Here is a 6206-nt window from a genome sequence, read left to right on the forward strand (position 1 = left end):
CCCAAATATATGGCGGATATGGGGCGGCCCGAGCACGCCTGGGCACGTCCGCCACGTCAGCCCAGCCTACCCCGACCCCACTTCGTCCCCACAAATGTCCCCAATCCGGAAACCTACATCACTCCGCTCTCACTTCGTCTCGTCTTCTCCTCCTCCAATATCTCCGATTCGATCGAGTTCGACGACTCCGGCGACCATGTCGAGCTCCGATAGCCGCTCCGACTCCGACCTCGACATCAACGAGGAGTGGGTCGTCCACATTGACCTTGAGAGGTCCAAGGTGGACACAGGGGGGTAGTTCCAGATCTGTGGCCTTGCCTCTCACCGCCGACGCAACGAGGATGCCGGCGCTGGCCCTCCCGCCCGCCCGCAGCTATGGCGAGGGTTGCGTAGTCCGCGCCTCCCCACGCCATCCCCCGCCCCGCTGGCTGGACGCGCATGCAGGAATCGGAGGCGCGTGTCGCCTGATGCAAGAGGCAGCGGGCAAGGAAGACGAAGGTGGCAGAGTAGTCCATGTGCCGCTGCCATGGGTTGCTGGCGGAGCCCGATGAGGATGACCGGCTCCTCGCTTGGGTCTACCTCCGATTGCTTATGATGGCGGAGATGGACGCTCGACGACTCCGGCTTGCCATTGAGCAATTGGAGCGTGAGACGACAGAGACAACGGCGGAGGCGGCTCGGCAGCAGAACAGGGTTGTCCGGCGGCTCAAAGGGCTGATCGTCCTCTCCGACTTTGACTCCTTCGACGGCAACGACCATGGTGCCTCTTCTGACTACTCAGACGATCTCCACTACTCGACGACGCCTACAGTAACACCGTCGACCAGAAGGGGAAAGGGCCGGCGACGACGGCGAAGATCCGTCTTCTCCATCTTAATTTCAAGTTTTTAGATGTGGTTTGAACTTGTCCATCGTATTGTGTCCATTATGTAAACTTTGTCTATCTTTTGAAGATCCGCCTATGATCTTTTGGTGAATAGATTGTGCATTTGTATGTTCATTTCTATGTTCGCTCATGATCGACGTAGTTTTTATCATCGTTGCATGATTTGATATGGATATAGGAGATCAGATATGCGATATGTAGATGTCGACGACGGAATTTGAGGACTGATCGACCAATGCCCGCGGACGCATGCGGGTGCGTCTGCGGTGTTTGTGGGGCCGGATTTGTCGGGCTATAGATGCTCTAAATTAGAGCACGCCACATGATCCATTGTTGGACAGGTGTGTCGGATACAAAAGTGTCGTGCACACATAAATTTCGTGCAAATGAAAGCCGAAGCTGCAAAACAGAAAACCAAAAGACCATGCCGAAGAGTGGACATCCCCAAGCACACGCTGACAGAGTCCTGAAGTGTCTGTCCTGAGCTTGATTAATTTAGATGCGCGTTGTAGGCGTAGGTGCTATACATTTATGTACGCAATCGTGTCGGTTGTTTGCCAGACGAGCCGGCACGAACTTGAGTAGGTGCAACGTATGATGGCTCGATCCATTTCAGTGGACGGTCATCGATTTCTCAGCTAATCCCTGCTCAACTCTTCAATGCATGCATGCACCCCCACTTGCGACGCATGATGCGCACATCGCCCCAGCCAAGCTAGGCCAGCATGCTGCAGGCTGTAGAACGGGATTCACCGATCCACGAAGTAATTAAGATCCACACATACCACGCATGGGGAAAATCTGAAGACGAGAGGGAATGATGCCACCACGTACTCTAACCGGCGATCGACGGTACCCCTCCAGGTCCGGCAGGCCTGCTGCCTGGTTTGCCAATTGCCACAAGCCACACACTAGCAGATACGTACATACGAGTCCAAGCCGACCAAGCCAAGTGAGCAGGGGAGCCACATACCATGAGACCTTCCAATCCTGGCAAGATTCGTCGCTTAACTTGACTGGCGCGGTGTGCATGTGGTCATAGAGGCCGACCTAGCTCGACGACCACGACACATTCGCACGTCCAAAGAAAGTTGGCAACCGTCCAGGACGAGGCGCGGGTGACTAACCGGCGATTCCGTTCCTTCTGTTTCGTCGTAAACCATAATAACGACGAGGGGATTGACGGGGTGACCGCCGTCGTGCGTGCATGCGTAGAAGGAACCATGAACGTACGTTATGTGCCGACCTAGCTGGCCTCTGGTCTGTTTTATCTAGAGGACCCTGACTGAAATGGACGGCAACAAAAGGGAAAACTGAGCTGAGCTGTGCTTTTCATTCTTTTGTACCGTTAGAAGGGAGAGAGAGAGATTTGGTGGAATAGTTCGTTATGATCATCTTGGAGTACAAGGCAAGGTAGAATAATATCCTACGCTATCTTAGCTTTCCTATACAATCACGTTACTCAACATCCCCCCGCAGTCACAACGGTAGCGACGCAGACGGTGAGACTGGAGAAGAATCCGAAGGCAAGCTAACGGACACCCCACCACAGTCGTAACGGTCGATGCATCGCGGAATCGTGGCTGGAGTGAAAACCGACGAGGTTGCTCAAGCAGGCGGTAGCCCTTTGTGTCGTTTGTCGATGTAGCCGAGAGCGTGTGTGGTGGAGCCGTGATCGAGGTAGCCGTGCGAAGAATGTCGCGGTCGATGTCGAGTCGGGGTGGCCGGTGTCGAGGAAGTCCCCGTGGAGCCGCGGGCGCAAGGGGGCGCCGAGTTAGCATGGGCGCAGTGGTGTCGAAGTAGTGGTGCGCCGGAGAGGAGATGTTGTTGACGACGCGTCACGGCGGGTTTGCCAAGCCCGGTGACACATCGTAGGCGAAGGCACGCACCGGTGTTGCCAGCACCTGGGCGTAGACGGACGAAGACGAAGTTGACGAAGCGCCGCACCAGGCTTGCCAGGCCCGGGGGACACGTCGTGGACGAAGGCACGCAGCGGTGTTGCCAGCACCAGGCATGCGGAGACTAGGACCTGCACGAGCTGTACGCCATGTCGAAGAAGTCGGAGGGCCAGCAGAGAAGAACTCGACGACGGTTGCGGCGTCCATCGGCGCGGGGCCAATGTCACCAACGGTGGTCGGAGTAGACGAAGTGGTCGGGGTAGATGACGGCGACGCTGACGACGGGCTGGTGCTGGATGAAGACAAAGGAGGTGGACGGGCAGCTGCAGCGGCTACGGGGTAGCGGCGGCGGCGGCCAAATAAAAGCGACGGCGGCGGCGGCTTGATTAGGAGCGCGGCGGCGGTGCTCGAAGTAGGCGGAAAACCCTGATAACGTGACGAAGACCGGCGCTGACGATGGTGTTCCCGCACCAAGGGAGACGGCGCGGCGCATACCACGGGAGGTCATCGCGCGGTGACGGCGGAGTGGACCGCGGGCCGCGGCGCTACGGCCCGAAGGGGCGACGCAGCGGCGGCGGGCAGGTCGGGGGCGACGGCGGTAAGACCTCGGGGCGGCTGCGGAGACCGAGGGCCGCGGCGCGACAGCCCGAAGGGGTGACGCGGCGGACGAGTGTGGGTCGGTGCAACCGCGGGGACGGCCTCGAGATGGCTGCGTGGACCATGTGCCACGCTCGCTACGGCCCGACGGGGCGACTCAGCGGCGGCGCGAGGATCGGTGCGGCCACGGGGACGACCAGGAGCGGACGGCCTCGGGGCGGCGGTGGACCGCGGGCCGCGGCACTACGGCACGAAGGGGCGACGCAGCGATGACGCGGGTCGGTGCAGCCAGGAGAAGAACCACGGGGCGGCGGCGCTGCGGCCCGACGGGGCGACGCAGCGGCAGCCCGTTGCTCGACTGGTGGAAGGACGCGCTGAACTCGGGGAGGATCTTCACGGGACCTACGGAGGCGCGCGCAACCGATGTGCCATGTCGGTCTCACGGCGTAGATGAGACGGATCGCGGTGGTGGGCGGGTGATCAATCCGATCACGCGCGAGGTCGGGGACGCCGCTCGGTGGAGACGGGGTGGCGGCGGTGTCCGAGATGAAGCCGGCGACGGTGGACGGCAGTGCAGCTATGATTGGCCACCGCATGGCGCGGGGCCGCCGGGTCGGGTGATGCAGGAGTCCCGGTCGGAGCAGGGAGATGACGGCCGGCGTAGATCGACGGGCGGGCCGGCGCGCGAACGGCGGCGGCGAAGGGCCGCCTCGGCGCGCGTGGCCACCGGGACGGAGGAGAGGCCGGCTGGTCACGCCGGGGTCGGAGTAGAGGCGCTCGGGGTCGACGGCGGCTGTGGGCGACGCAAACCGATGAAGAATAGATCGGAAAACAAAAAAAATCGCGCGATCAAGATGACCGGCGGGAGTGAGAAAACCCCGGAGCAAGGCTCGGGGAAAAGACTCTCTAGGGCAGCCGGTCAACACGACCGGCGGACGAACCCTAGGTACGGGTGGTGTGGCCCCCGGCGGCGGTCATGGAGGCCGACCGCCCCGGGGGCGGCGCGCAGGTGCGGAAGCGTTGGCGGCTAGGGTTTAGGATCGACTTGCGATAGATACCATGTTAGAAGGGAGAGAGAGATTTGGTGGAATAGTTCGTTGTATGAATTGCGCCTCATGGGCATATATATAATAGTACATGATCATCTTGAAGTACAAGGCAAGGTAGAATAATATCCTACGCTATCCTAGCTTTCCTATATAATCACGTTATTCAACATGTACTCTACTTACTTTCTAGAGTAGTAGACGCGCGCTGGCATTTCCACACAGTTATGCGCGTGCGTGCATGCCTGCTTCTTCGTCACTCCAGGGTAATAGACTAGTTGCATAGCAGTGCCATGCTTTATAATCGCTTAATTAATTTTGGTTTGGCATGCCTAGTCAGTATAGTCTTTGGGGAGATGGACCCTTTGGTCAAGAAAGTATGGATTCGGCAGACCGCCAGAGCTCGATCGATCGTTCGGATTAAAAGCACAAGTATATGCGTTATGCGTAGCCATCAAGCTTAAGAAAATTTAGGACGAGCCATATTGGGCGGGCTCCTTTCGGCACCGCACAAATTAACACAACGTGATAGCTAGAGCCGTGGGAAAGAGATGCGCTCACCCATGATCATCGATCACCTAAAGCAATATCAAGAGCACCGGCGCGTCACACACACAAAGGATAAGGTCATATCGCGCCGCCTACGGCGAAAAGAACCAGCTGCGTAATACGCATAGCCCATGGATTGAGCGCATAGTGCGCGGGGCGGGGGAGCGGGGCAGGGATCAGGAGATAGCAACGGCGCATGGTGGACGATGGCCTCGGCGCGAGGGCAACCGCGCGCGCCTGGCGCCGCACCGGCCGGATCGGCACACAGTGACCCGGAGGAGGAGACGAGCGGGTCGCCGTTGTGGACGCGGGAAGCGCCAAGGCTGGCCGGCGTCGCCATGCGAACTGGCCGGGACGCGCACGCGCGCTACCTTTTCGACCACATAGTACCATGGACCATGCTGTGGACGTGCCTACTGCCAAGTAGCTGGGTGGGGAGGTTTGAATTGAATTGAGCTGCCGCGGCTAGGCTAAGCATTTGTGGACGCCATCTACCGCGATCTAACGCGCATGCAATGCAGGGCAAGCATGGCGTACGAGTTACGACTGCCGTAAAAGGTAGTACTACTGTGTGGCTGGCTGGCTGCCTGCCTGCATGCACTTTTCTACCGCGCAGTAGCAAGTTAACTTGATTAGCAATAAACTAATAATTTGAGTTACGTTCATGGATTGCTCGGTTGCTGGCAAAGCGATCGCAGAACGAATGAGGTTGTAGCTAATACGATGTCTAGTGCTCATGCTACCACGTGCACGAGCGGAGCATAATCATTCCTGGTTACAACGAAAAAGCTAGGGTGACGCTGACAGTCCATTAATTTACCCGGCCGGCCGGGCGATCCTCATCGGTCGGAGATTTAATCGCAGATGCTCAGCACACTGACGACTGACGATCGAGCAAAGTTCCGAGCTCCGACATATAAATGGACACGCCGCCATTAACGTGGTTGTGTCGCCCGGCGTCACGGTGACGCGGCCGTGACGCCATAAACCACGGACCCGGTGACCGTCGTATTTCAGTTGCGATGCTTTGTCTCATGGGATACTGTCTGTAAGCCTAAGGCACATGGAGGACTAGGCATTCTTGATATCTCTGTCCACAACAAAGCCCTGCTGATGAAATTTCTTCATAATTTTTTTAATAAAGTGGACACTCCTTGGGTAAACATCATTTGGGAAACTTACTACCAAAGTGGCCTTCCTAGTGACAAGTTGCTTGGTTCATTTTGGTGG

Source organism: Triticum aestivum, chromosome 1B, assembly GCF_018294505.1.
Source record: "Triticum aestivum cultivar Chinese Spring chromosome 1B, IWGSC CS RefSeq v2.1, whole genome shotgun sequence".
Taxonomy (NCBI): Eukaryota; Viridiplantae; Streptophyta; class Magnoliopsida; order Poales; family Poaceae; genus Triticum; species Triticum aestivum.